At 33.0% G+C, this 12,862-nt stretch overlaps 2 non-coding genes across 2 annotated transcripts; both read right to left on the reverse strand.

Moving 5' to 3' along the window:
* Nucleotides 1-7,660: 7,660 nt before the first annotated feature.
* On the reverse strand, nt 7,661-7,778 carry LOC115885953. The gene has a single exon (XR_004050814.1). It is a non-coding gene; the product is annotated as a 5S ribosomal RNA (ribosomal RNA).
* Nucleotides 7,779-9,732: 1,954 nt separating this feature from the next.
* LOC115885960 lies at nt 9,733-9,850 on the reverse strand. The gene has a single exon (XR_004050815.1). It is a non-coding gene; the product is annotated as a 5S ribosomal RNA (ribosomal RNA).
* Nucleotides 9,851-12,862: the final 3,012 nt, after the last annotated feature.

The raw sequence follows: 12,862 nt of genomic DNA on the forward strand, positions 1-12,862 counted from the left end.
TTTTTCCAAGGCTCCTTGCTTAAAATTTAGTGTTTTTAACACAGTCATGGCACTCTAGATTAAAATTTAAAATACAATTTGTTTTTGAGCGAATATGTCAAAAATTGACATATGATATGTCATTCGGTTCAGAGTGTCATTTTGTATCGAATAAAGTAAAAAAATACTGAGGGTGCCATTGAAAAACTAAAAGTTGTAGTCAATTCCGGTGAAACAGGAAGGGATCGAAAACAATTGAATACGTCAATCAATCCTAATGTATATCATATACCAACATACCAAATCTCGTTTTTTTATCTGAAAAAATAAAAAAGTTATAGGGGGTGAGCCACTTTTGAGATGCACCCGGTATAGGATGAGTCAAAACTAAATTTTATATTTTTTCTCCAATATTTTAAAACGGACACCCTATATTTTGTTTTATAGACCAACCGATATTTAGTTTAGACCAACCGATATTTAGTTTATTTTTTTTTGGTTTATTAAGCGCTTTTTCTCTGATATTACCCACAATTCAAGAGTTATTTTAGTAATTCATTACTGAGAATAATTTATTAATTTAATTTCTTTTATATATGTTTAGATGTAAGACCAGCATTACCACAACACAAAGATACAGCAATTACATAAAAATGACTCTAAAAGATATTGTTGAAGTTAAACTGAAATGTTTGGGCGATGAAACGTCAAATGAAGACCTTAGGTTAACCATTAAAAACCGACTTTATTTGTTAAAATATCAGTATGTTCCACTACGTAGAACAGGTGAATTTATTTATTTTCATTGTTGTGTGTGTTTAAATGTTTATTATACAGGGTGAGTTTCCTAAGATGTTCTCTATCTATCGGAAATTACTCTCGGTATCTCGGAAACTACTGGAGATAGAGAGTCGGTTAAATGGGGAAAGAATTGCAGTTTTGTGGGGTCATAAATATGCGCCTTTCAGATTTTTGAAAAAGTTCATGGCTTACTAGATATTTCGAAAAAAACAAATTTCGGCTATTTTAAAAATTGTCCAATTCCTTTATAATCTATTTTAGACAAAAAGTTTTCAGATAAAAGTTGTAGATAATCACATCCTTAATGAGATTATGTCCTCCGTTTTTTTCTAAAGCCTGTCATTTTTGAGATATGACACAAACATGTTTTTTTTTAATGGAAACCATAGTTGGCCATGACTGCATAAAAAGCGCCATTTTTTTAAGCTTTTTAGAGATATAAGCTATAATATGTTTTCTTCGAAAAATTACTGAATTATAGCCAATTCTTATCATTTTTAAACAATTTCACTTAGCCATGGAAACAAGTTCAATCGCCGTAGCTCTATCTCTATCATAATAATGCAGACTGAGGAATAGGAAGAGGTGGACCAATTGCATGGGCCTCCTCGATCACCTGACCTATCCATTTTAGATTTTTAATGCAGTATGGTTAACAATAAGGTTTACAAAAAAACTTATGAATTAAGAGAGGCACTCGTTGTGGCGGTACGAGAGAAGTTTAATTAAGTCGACCGGTCCTTCTGTGAGAATAGGTAGTAATTCACTTTTAAAAGATGCAATTCAAAACAAGGGCGGTTTTTTTGAACATTTTCTAAAATAACTTAAAATGTATGTAGTGATATTATTTTTTTAAGTTTTAGTTTGTGTAATGTAAATTGTAAAGAACCGCTTAATAATTTATTCTGACTTTTTATAAGTTATAAATCATAACAGAAGGAGAATACCATACAATCTAAGTGAAATTAGTCTAGAAAGATAAGAATTAGCTATAAATAAATTTAGCTTTTCAAACATGTCTTAAAACCCGTTCTCTAAAAAACTTAACATTCACCGGTCAACGTATCCTCGAAAATGTATGGCCAAGAAAAGTTGAACCAATAAAGGTAAGTAAAGAACCAGTAAAGGAACAGGCTTTTCTTCATTTGAAAAATTCATATTTACAATTTTTGTTTATTTTAATTTACAAAGTTTGGATGTGACAGCTTTACATTTCTGAGAGCAAAGATGATTAAACTTGTTTCCATGGCTAACTAAGTGAAATTGTTTAAACATTACAAGAATTGGCTATACCTCAGTAATTTTTCGAAAAAAACATATAGCTTATATCGCTGAAAAGCTTAAAAATTGCGCTTTTTATAAAGTCATGGCCAGCTATGGTTTCCATTTAAAAAAAAAACATGTTTATGTCATATCTCAAAAATGACAGGCTTTAGAAAAAAACGAAGAACACAATCTCAATAAGGATGTGATTATCTACAACTTTTATTTGAAAACTTTTTGTCTAAAATAGCTTATAATGGAATTAGGGACAATTTTTAAAATAGCCAAAATTTGTTTTTTTCGAAATATCTAGTAAGCCATAAACCTTTTCAAAAATCTGAAAGGCGCAATTTATGACCCCATACAACTGCAATTCTTTCCCCATTTAACCGACTCTATCTTCAGTAGTTTCCGAGATACCCATAGAGAACATCGTAGGAAACTCACCCTGTATAAACACTATAATATATTTTATATTAAATATTTTTTTGTAATTGTTGCAAGTATAAAAATATTTCTCCAGAAAAGTCTTCTGGCTATTTTGCCACTAGCATTGTAAGAAGATCTACAAAATAAAATCAGCGGCGTAGCGTGGCGTCAATACAAAGGGATGTAATAAGTAACTGCAATCAACATTTTACCGACACAATAAAGTTTTTTTATTTAAATCTTTAATTTTGGAGTTACAAAAATAAAATATACAAAAAATGTTAAAAAAATAATCAAACCAATTTAAAAAAGAACTAAATTTTGGAAAAAAGTAAAATTGTGAACGTATCTGTTGGATTTTAAATTTTAAAATTAACATCAATTTTTCTAGTATGCATATTTGCGAAAACTATTACATTTTCTACAAATGAAGGAGAAGAACGCATACCCTCTAGTAATGAACTTTCAATGTTCTTCTTCTTCTTCTTTTAGAAGGCGTATCGCCTGTTTAGTTCCGGTTTCCTCCTCGTCTAAGCAACTCTTGCGAGGTTGACTGCCAACTGTCTTGCCAACGTTTAGGTGGTCGTCCAGTAGGTCTTCTGCCATGGGGTACGTTGTTGCGAATTATTATGGCCATTCTGTCGGGGCCCATTCTATTGACATGCTGGTTCCATTCTCTTCTTCTCTGCCTTATCCATCTGACAACGTCGTTTGTTTGGCACTTTTCTCTTATGTCTACATTTCTCTGTCTGTCCCTCAATGTGTATCCAGTTATCATTCTTAAGGTCTTCATTTCAGCAGTTCGTAGGATTCTCTTTGTTACTGATGTTTCAGCTCTGGTTTCCGCACCATATGTCATCACTGGTTGTATGCAAGTTTTGTATATTCTTGGCTTACATTCTGTACTCAAATGTTTGTTTTTCCATATGGGATATTTAAGATGTCCTGATATTGCGGCAGCTTTATTGGCTTGTTTCCTTACTTCTTCCAGGAATCCTGAGCTTGTAGTTTTGCATCCGAGGTATTCGAATGACATTATCTGATCAATAGTTTTGTTTTTTATTACCAATTTGCACCGTAGAGGCTCCTTTGTAATGGTCATGCATTTGGTCTTATTTGTGGAAATTTGGAATTGTGGAATTCCAGTATTCTTGACGGTTTTTATTACTTGATCCATGATTGTGTTGAATAACAGAGGGCTGAGGCTGTCGCCTTGGCGAATACCCGTTGTAGTTCGAAGATGCTGCGTTAAGGTAAAGTTTGTTCTTATTTGGGTTGTTGTGTTTAAGTCCTTGATAAGTTCTGTGAGTTCTTTCGAGACATTACTGCTTTCCAAGATGGTCATGATGTCTTTTAGTTGGACTCTATCAAAGGCCTTTGTTAAATCTATAAAACATAGATAGGCTGGAGAGTTATATTCTAAGGATTTTTCAACTAGTTGCCTGAGTATGAATAGTGCATCGGTAGTTGATCGGTTTCTTCGGAATCCTTGTTGTTCCTCGCTTATTGGCACTATTGAGGAGATTTTGTCCGCAATGATCTTAGTCAGAAGTTTTAGCGAGGTGCTCAGTAATGTTATTCCTCTATAGTTTGCTGGGTCTGTTTTATCTCCCTTTTTAAAAATGGGTATTGTTATACTTTGTTTCCATTCTTCTGGTATTTTCTTATGTTGTAATATAATGTTGAACAGTTTTTTTCAATGTTCATAGTTTTTAATTTTTTTGAATTCTTTCAATAGTTTTAATTTTTCTGAATAGACCATAGAATTGAAGGATGATTGTAAAGTTATTTGTATTTTACAGCCGAACTCATGGCGGCGCGAGACGGTATTTTTTATTTTATACCGCGAACGAGATGTGTTCACACGATGTGTTATGTGTTTCAGAAACCGCATCACCAATCGACTAAAAAAGCGAACGGGAGACGTCATCGCGACCGGAAAATTCGCTGACCTTGGCTCGCGTTCGGCGGCGTTCAAAATGGCGTAACGAGGACAGTCGCATCATCGCGCTGTCGAAATATTTTTATTTTTAGCGTTTAGCGTAGGTCTTAGCGTTATCTATAAAGCTCGTCAAATACACACATTAAATAATTGAAATTGAATTTAATTATTTGAATACATTTACTAAGAATTTTAATTTATTGTAGGAGATCTCAGTGACTTTTAAATAAAAAACGTATTAACATAACAGCCGTTACTCGCTGACGAGTATTCGACACACATAAAGAAGATGGTCACGCGAGGCGTTTTCTTTCATGAGCTTTTCTGTGACTGAAAAGCCCGATACGTGATGTTATCTGCCTACCGCACTCCGGACATTCAAAAATCTCATTGCTTTGTTGCCTCTCTACTTTTTGGTTGCCGCTGTTAACTGAGTTTACAACCCTTCTCCATTGAGTTCTCTTGTGAGCTGCTTTTTCCCACTCATTCTGCATGTTAATTCCCTTTAAATTTTCGTGGAAAATGTCCTTGTATCTTTTCAGTTGTCCACCCGGCCTTCTCTTACCGTCCACAAGCTCACCGTAAAGCAGAGATTTTGGTATGCGGTTTTCTTGCATTCTGTATACGTGACCAGCCCATCTTAAGCGGGATTTTGTAACCATGACTCCAATACTCTCGCAGTTAGCTTTTTCAAGGACCGATACGTTTGAGACATGATGGAATCACCGGATTCTTAAGAGTTGTCTAAGGTGTCTCTGTTGCAACTTATTTAATGCGTTCATGTGTCGGCGGTACGGCACCCAGGTTTCACTCCCATATAACATAGTGGGGATTATAATTGCTCGGTACACTGCAAGTTTTGTGTTTGTACTCAAGTCATGATTGTAGAAAACCCTATCTTTTAATTTCCAGAATGCTCTCGAGGCGCTACTAATCCTGTGCTGAATTTCGGAGTCAATATTGGCCTTTTCCGAAATCAAACTGCCAAGGTAATTGAATTCCGCCACATATTCCAATAGTTCTCCGATTTTTATAGCGTTGTTGTGATCTTCCGGGGGAGTGCACATGATTTTAGTTTTGTCGATGTTTAGCTTAAGGCCCAAAGCCTCGTATGCCCAGGTATATGTGTTCAACATTTCTTGTAATTGATGTACCGTGTTTGCAACTAGAGCGCAGTCGTCAGCGTATTGAAGTTCTGTGATGAATTTTGTACAAGTTTTTACCCTGAGTCTTTTTATTTTGAACAGACCGCCGTCGTATCTGTATCTAATGCCCAATCCTCTCTCCTGCAGTTTGCTGTCCACTATAATGGAGAGCGCTGCCATGAATATGTTGAATAGGAGAGGCGCTAAGACACATCCCTGCCTAACTCCTGTATTTGTTAGGAATGGGTCGCTCAGTGATCCATGATGTGACACTCTTGACTTGTTGTTATGGAGGCTTTTACACACTGTAAGAAATTTGTTGGGTACTCCGAACTTTTTCATAATTGCCCACAGCGCATCTCTGTTCACAGAGTGGAAGGCTTTTGTTAGATCGATGAATGCAACATAAAGTTTAGACTGCTGCTCTTTTACTTTTTCCTGTAGTTGACGGATGGAAAATATGGAATCGACGGTGCAGCGGTTGGTACAAAAACCCGTTTGCGATTCTGGAAGGACTTTTTCTATATATGGGTGCAGGCGGTTAGACATTATTTTTGCAAGAATTTTTCCGCCGATAGCCAATAGTGAAATTCCCCGGTAATTTCCGCAGTCTGATACACTTCCTTTGTTCTTAAATATATTCACTATATTCGCGTTGCGAAAGTCTTGAGGTACCTCTCCGCTTTCACATACGACATCGAAGAGAACCTTAAGATGACCAATAAGTTCTTTACTTGCACACTTATAGATTTCCGCGGGAATCGCGTCACAGCCAGCTGATTTGTTGTTTTTAAGCTGTTTTATGGAGGTCTTTATTTCCTGTTCTGTTATTGGGATGTCTAATACATCGAGGCTGTTATACTGTGGTATTGTGTTTAGTGCTTCCATATTGGGGTTGTTTTCTTGGTTTGGTTTGGCCATATCCTCATGGCTGTAATGTTCTTTCCAGCGATTTCTGATTTGTTCTTCCTCTTTTAGAAGTTCGCCATTTTGTGCCATGATTGGGCAGCTTACCTTCTTAGTTGGACCTTATACTTCTTTTACAGCCTCTAAGAATTTACGACAATCGTGATGCGTGGCGTACTCTTGAAATTCTATTGAATCTGATTCGCTTTTTGTGATCACCAGTTATCCTTTACTTGGCGCAGTTCTCTTCGAAGCGTGTTGTTGGCTGCTTTAAAGTTGTCTACCAGTCTTGGATTATGCGGATTTGCAGTGACTGCTTGATGTGCTCTATGCTTTTGTTCCAACAAAGCCTGTATATGCGGTTAATTTTCGTTAAACCAGTCTGGTTGTTTCTTTTTGTTCGACTTTCCCAGTATTGCTTTGCTGGTTTTATGAATTGCATCCCTTAATTGTATCCAGCCTTGTTCAGCTTCCAAGATTGAGATTGAAGTTATCGGTGGAAGGGATTCTTTGATGGCTTCCCGGAGGACGTCGGCGGTATCGTTGTTTCTAGACCCCGTACGTTCAATCTGGTCATGTTGTTTTGCTTTTTTCAGTGTGGATGTTTGGGTTTTAACTGGATTTTTATTTTTGAAATTAAAAGTCGGTGGTCAGTGCCGCATTCGGCATCTATTCTGCCTTTTGTGAGCCTAACATCTTTTAGATGCGTCCTTCGAACAATTATGTGATCCAATTGATGCCAGTGGCTTGATCTAGGATGTTTCCATATATATGATAATATATATGATAACTTCATAAATCTATGACTGTGACGGATACTTATTTCGAATATGGACTTAGTAGCGTAGATATTTAATAGATACTTAATACTGTTAAAGAAATAAACCTAGACAACATATGAACAAGAAAACGATGTAAATATATGAAATAATAGGTATGAATTGGTATGAATTACAAAAATATTTTGGATAAAAAATAAACAAACTGAGACACTGGAGTTTCGTTCCTTTAATGCATACTTCAAATAATATGAATTTATTTGTTAAATAATACAGTATACGTAATAGAAATTATAAAATATTATTATTGACTGAAAATTGACAAATAAAAATATGAATAATAGATAATTAAAAAATTAAAAGAATTCTATGATAAATAATTAAAAACAATAAATAACTGAAACATTAAGAAAAAAAAGTAACGGCACGCGGGGTTCCCAAGCGGTCACCCATCCAAGTACTAACCGCGCCCGACGTTGCTTAACTTCAGTGATCGAACGGGAACTGGTGCGCCAACGTGGTATGGCCGTTACATGCTATATTAGGTAACAATATTTTCTATTAACGGCGGAAATTAATGTTTTTCATACAATATTAGGGCTTGATGTTAATCTTATTTAATCAAATAATAGTTATCAACGTACCTGTCCGTAAAAAATCCCAAAATAAATGCCTGCTGATGCTTGGAACATTTCAAAGCTATTAAATTCCTAGACAATCCTGGTGGTGCCATCTCTAGGAGTCGGTACGAACTTAGAGAGAAAAATAAGAGTTTACTCCTTCAGTTCGTTTTTGCTCTTGGTTTACCATTTTTAAGAAATGCGTTATTTTACTTTGAAATTTAAAAAATATGAATTTTTGCTTAAATTTTGAGAACAACTGGATCATTTCTGAGTTTTTTTTATGAATTATACGTATATTAATAATATCTATACAGGGCGAGTCTTAAAGAAGTGCAAATAGTTTTAGAGGTAGTATATTTTGACCCCAGAAACACGCTTATTAGGTTTTATTCGCAAAGAAAAAATTTAGTATTTTTTGAAAATTAAAAAAAATATATTTAAAAAGCAAAATATCTTGATAATATGTATATGGCAACATTAAGCAGTAGATCAAATTTACAAAAAAGAAAACCCAAAAAAATCAGTGGTGCTCAAAACTTAAGCAAAAAATCATATATTTTTTTAATTTCAAACTAAATTAATTCGGTTATTTTGGACTGATTTGAAAAACGGTTAAGAGAAAATATATGTCTCATTTTCGAGATCCATCAGCCCTGAAAATATTTGCACTTATTTACTCACCAAGCAAAAAACCTCACAATACATTTGCAACATTGCAGTCAATCCCCAAGCAGCTTGCTTTGTAATGTTGATTTCTCAACGTTGTATCGTGATTGATAAAACCTTGCTACAGAAACATTGTTTTTGAAAGGTTTTGAAGGATTAAAACGTTTTTTCTGCAATATTGCAACAAAAATTCAAATGAAAGATACGCGCAAGCTAATATATAACAAATATATATAAGTTAGGTTAGGTTAACGTTAAACTTGTTTTTACGTATATTTTTACAAAATTACAAAACATTTTTTCCTTTAACTGTTGAGAGAAATACCAAATTGTGTATTATACAAGTCTTAATTGAGCAACAATACGTTGCTCAATTTGAACTTTTTTTATAATTTAGAAATGTTTTTGGTATATTTTCGACTGTTAAGAAGAACATTTAAAAAACCAAAACAGGAAAAAATATGTAAGAATTGATAGATATATAGATTGTGAGGATGCTGTGTATTTTATTCCCTCATTGGAAGATATTCATAAATATGAACTCACACTGAACCAATGGACGTTTGTTAAATCCCATAGAGAAAGATAATAAAATGAGAGTGGCAGATTAAATTAGGACAACTGGTATAGCATTTTTGTTTTTCTGCCGCGCAACTCAGATGTCCTAAATTTGTACAAATTGAACTTCGACTGATGTTTTATTAAGAATATATAAACATGGATTTTCTATATAAATCATAACATGGGCAGTTATGATTCGCAAATTAATACTTTAATAGGTATGCTTATGTAAGCATACCTATATACATATAATTAACTGTGATGGATACTTATTTTCAATATGGCCATAGTAGCGTAGATATTTAACGGATACTTATTACTGTTAAGGAAATAAACATAGACAACATATGAACAAAAAAACAATGTAAATGTATGAAATTGTATGAATTACAAAAATATTTTGGATAAAATGGTAAAAAGACAACAAACTGAGACACTGACTCGTATTTCGTTCCTTTAATGCGTACTTAAAATATGAAATTATTTGTTAAATACTATGGTATAAGTAATAAAAAATGTAAAATATTATTATTGACTGAAAATTAAGAAAAAAAAATCTGGGAACAAAAAAGTATGTACTAAAAAAATTAAAAAATTCTATGATAAATAATAAAAAATAACTGAAACGTTAAGGAAAAAAGTAACGGCACGCGGGGTTCCCAAGCGGTCACCCATCCAAGTACTAACCGCGCCCGACGTTGCTTAACTTCAGTGATCGAACGGGAACTGGTGCGCCAACGTGGTATGGCCGTTACATGCTATAATAGGTAACTATATTTTTTATTAACGGTGGAAATTAATGTTTTTCATACAATATCGAGGCTTAATGTTAATCTTATTTAATAAAATAATAGTTATCAACGTACCTGTCCGTAAAAAATCCCAAAATAAATGTCTGTTGATGCTGGTAACATCTGCAAGCTATTAAATTCCTAGATAATCCTGGTGGTGCCATCTCTAGGTGTCGGTATGAACGTAGAGAGAAAAATAACAGTTTACTCTTGCATCTGCAGTTCGTTTTTGCTGTTGATTGCATTTTTCAAATACCTAAGTCCAAAATAACAGAGTTATTTTACTTTGAAATTTAAATTAAAGAAGTGCAAATAGTTTTAGGGGTAGTTGATGACAATATTTTGACACCAGAAACACGTTTATATGGTTTTATTCGCAAGTAAAAACTTTGAAAGTTTGGTATTTTTTGGAAATTTAAAAAAAAAATCTTGATAATATACAGGGTGTTTCAAAACAAATGCGAAAAACTTCAGGAGGTGAAGTTCAAAATAAAGGGTAGTTTGCTTCATAAACGTTGAGTCAAAAGTCAACCATTAGGGAGATATCGCGGTACAAAGATGGCAGAAAAATAATGTTCTTATTTTTTATCTTGAAAACGAAAAGAGCTAGACTAATGAAATTTTATGGAAGCATTACTGTTATGAAAACACACTTTCTGGTAATTTTTTCACTTTTTTAAAATGAGTGGAAGGGCTTGAAATAAACTACCCCTAGCATTCTTGTTAACGAAATTTAAAGAAAAATCTTATCAAACACATGCAAAAAAATTAATTTGGATAGTTTAGTTTGTTTAGAAACTTTGTTATCTCTTGTATTTTTTTTATAAAACTCACCGATTTGAAATTAAAAAATAAAATGTAAAGCATTACATGTCAGGACTAAAAATATTTTAGATTAAGAATCTAGTGATAATAATGATAATAATAATAATCTAGATAATAACGTATTGCAGTAGGGTAATGTCAAATAAAACAATATTAGAAACATCCTAAAAAGTGACAGCGGCCGACTAGATTTTTCCTAAAAATTACAGCTGCTCACTAGATTCTTTATCTAAAAATGTTTTTTTGTCCTGACATGTAATGCTTTACATTTTATTTTTTAATTTCAAATCGGTGAGCTATATCAAAAAACACAAGAGATAAAAGTTTCTAAATAAACTAATCTATCAAAATTATTTTTTGCATGTGTTTGATAAGATTTTTCTTTAAATTTCATTAACAAGAATGATAGGGTAGTTTATTTCAACCCCTTCCACTTTAAAAAAGTGAAAAATTACCAGAAAGTGTGTTTCATAACAGTAGTAATGCTTCCGTAAAATTTCATTAGTCTATCTCTTTTCGTTTTCAAGATAAAAAATAAAAACATTATTTTTCCGCCATCTTTGTACCGCGATATCTCCCTAATGGTTGACTTTTGACCCAACGTTTATAAAGCAAACTACCTTTTATTTTGAACAAGGAATCACCCCCTGAAGTTTTTCGCATTTGTTTTGAAACACCCTGTATATGGCAACATTAGGCAGTAGATTAAATTTACAAGAAAGAAAACCCCCAAAAAAAATCACTGGTGTTCAAAATGGTGGTAAAAATCATATATTTTTTTAAATTTCAAACTAAATTAATTCAGTTAAAGTACGTCTGCTGGATCTGTGTCTCTGAAAGGAATGCGGACAAAAAACATTTAAATAAATAGCAATATTGTAATGGAATATTTTGGAGCAGACAACAAACCAAGCTTGTTAAAACTTTGTCATGTGTTTCCGCCCTTAAATTGGTATTTTTTCAGAAGATCGTAAAAACTGTTTAGAATGAAGGACCCGTTTCTCTGGGAAAAACTAAATATTTTTCTGTTAGGTTTAAAATCCCACGTCCATAAATTAATATAATACTTGCTTTGAAACAGCTAGAAACGACTAGCATCAATCATTAAAGCTGTAAAACCCTAAATTTTAACTTCGAGATTATATAAGCAAAACCCCTAGAAAGCAATAAAACTCTAAGACGACACTCTTCTCACGATAGACCTCCACGGGCCAATACAAACAGATTTTGGATAAAAACAAGTATAATTGTTAATTTAAATATTAAAGTAAAGTTCACGTAATGATATTCTGAAAATTAAGGACTGTCCTCCTTTTTTTTCCAAAATATCCAAAATTATGTGAAATAAATAAACATATAAGATGAAACAGCGAAACCTAATGAAATCAAATTATAAATATGATTTGTTTTGGTTTTTTAAGGACAGACCTTAAAATATACTTTAGTTAGGGTTAGTTTTAATCATGTGTAATTGTGTTTACGGTAATTATAATATTTACACGGATATTAGTAATAATTTGGAAAATAACGTAGAAATGGTCATAGTAACGACATCTGTGACAAGTAAAGCCAACTAGACCGGGAACGACAGGGTAGTTGAGGTTTTCTCAGACCAATCAGACGGTTCCTGAAAAGCGAACCCGAAGAGGATTTGAGAATGGCTCGGCTTTTGGTGGTTCCCTATTCTTTTTACCCGCCCATTTTAAATATTTCGAGGTTTAGGAAAATAGATTCTTGGATCAGTTCGGTACTGACTTTTAAATTAGACGGTCGAATTTTCTCCGTGTAGATCTTATATTATCCAGTGGTTTTTTTTAATAATTTTAGTAAGTTTTCGATTTAAAGATTTTCTTAAATATTCAATTCTCAAGTTAGGAAATTTTAAACATTTCATGTATAAAGATTTTTAATTTGTTGTTTTAGATTTTCTTTAATATTTTTTTATTAACGATTTAAGACTTTCTGTTTGTTCTAAAGGCTTTAGTAAAAGTTAGATATCATCACACAAATGATTATTTTACAATTGTTCTTTTTATTAAATTCTAATTTAAATCCAATTGTTCAGTTAATATTTTTTTGACATATTAATTTTCTAGCAAACGAAAATTCTAAGAGAGATTTGAATTGAATGCTAATTTTAGATAATTTAGAT

This window comes from Sitophilus oryzae, unplaced genomic scaffold, assembly GCF_002938485.1.
Source record: "Sitophilus oryzae breed Bouriz unplaced genomic scaffold, Soryzae_2.0 scaffold_111_pilon_pilon, whole genome shotgun sequence".
Classification (NCBI taxonomy): Eukaryota; Metazoa; Arthropoda; class Insecta; order Coleoptera; family Curculionidae; genus Sitophilus; species Sitophilus oryzae.